Source organism: Oreochromis aureus, linkage group 6, assembly GCF_013358895.1.
Source record: "Oreochromis aureus strain Israel breed Guangdong linkage group 6, ZZ_aureus, whole genome shotgun sequence".
NCBI classification, from domain to species: domain Eukaryota; kingdom Metazoa; phylum Chordata; class Actinopteri; order Cichliformes; family Cichlidae; genus Oreochromis; species Oreochromis aureus.
The window spans coordinates 37172525-37172836 of NC_052947.1; positions in this window are offsets into that span (position 1 = coordinate 37172525).

Consider the following 312-nt stretch of genomic DNA (forward strand, 5'->3'; position numbering starts at 1 on the left):
CTACAAGTCAGCAATGTACTTTGATATTGTTTAGATTTACTGCTAACACAGGTAATACACTGCTCAAAAAATTAAAGAAACAGGCTGTTTGTGACAAGCTAAAAGAATCACATGATGCTCTGCAGCTGTGCTTAATTTAAAAAACAAAAAACAAAACCTGTAAATGTGTTCATAGTGCCGGATGTGCTCTGTCCCGTACACGACGAACCACATTCACTCATCTGTACTTACAGCACTTCATTTCACACTCACACCAAAGAATGCACCATCTTCAATGAAATCGCACTTTGAAACCCCACATGACACAACAGC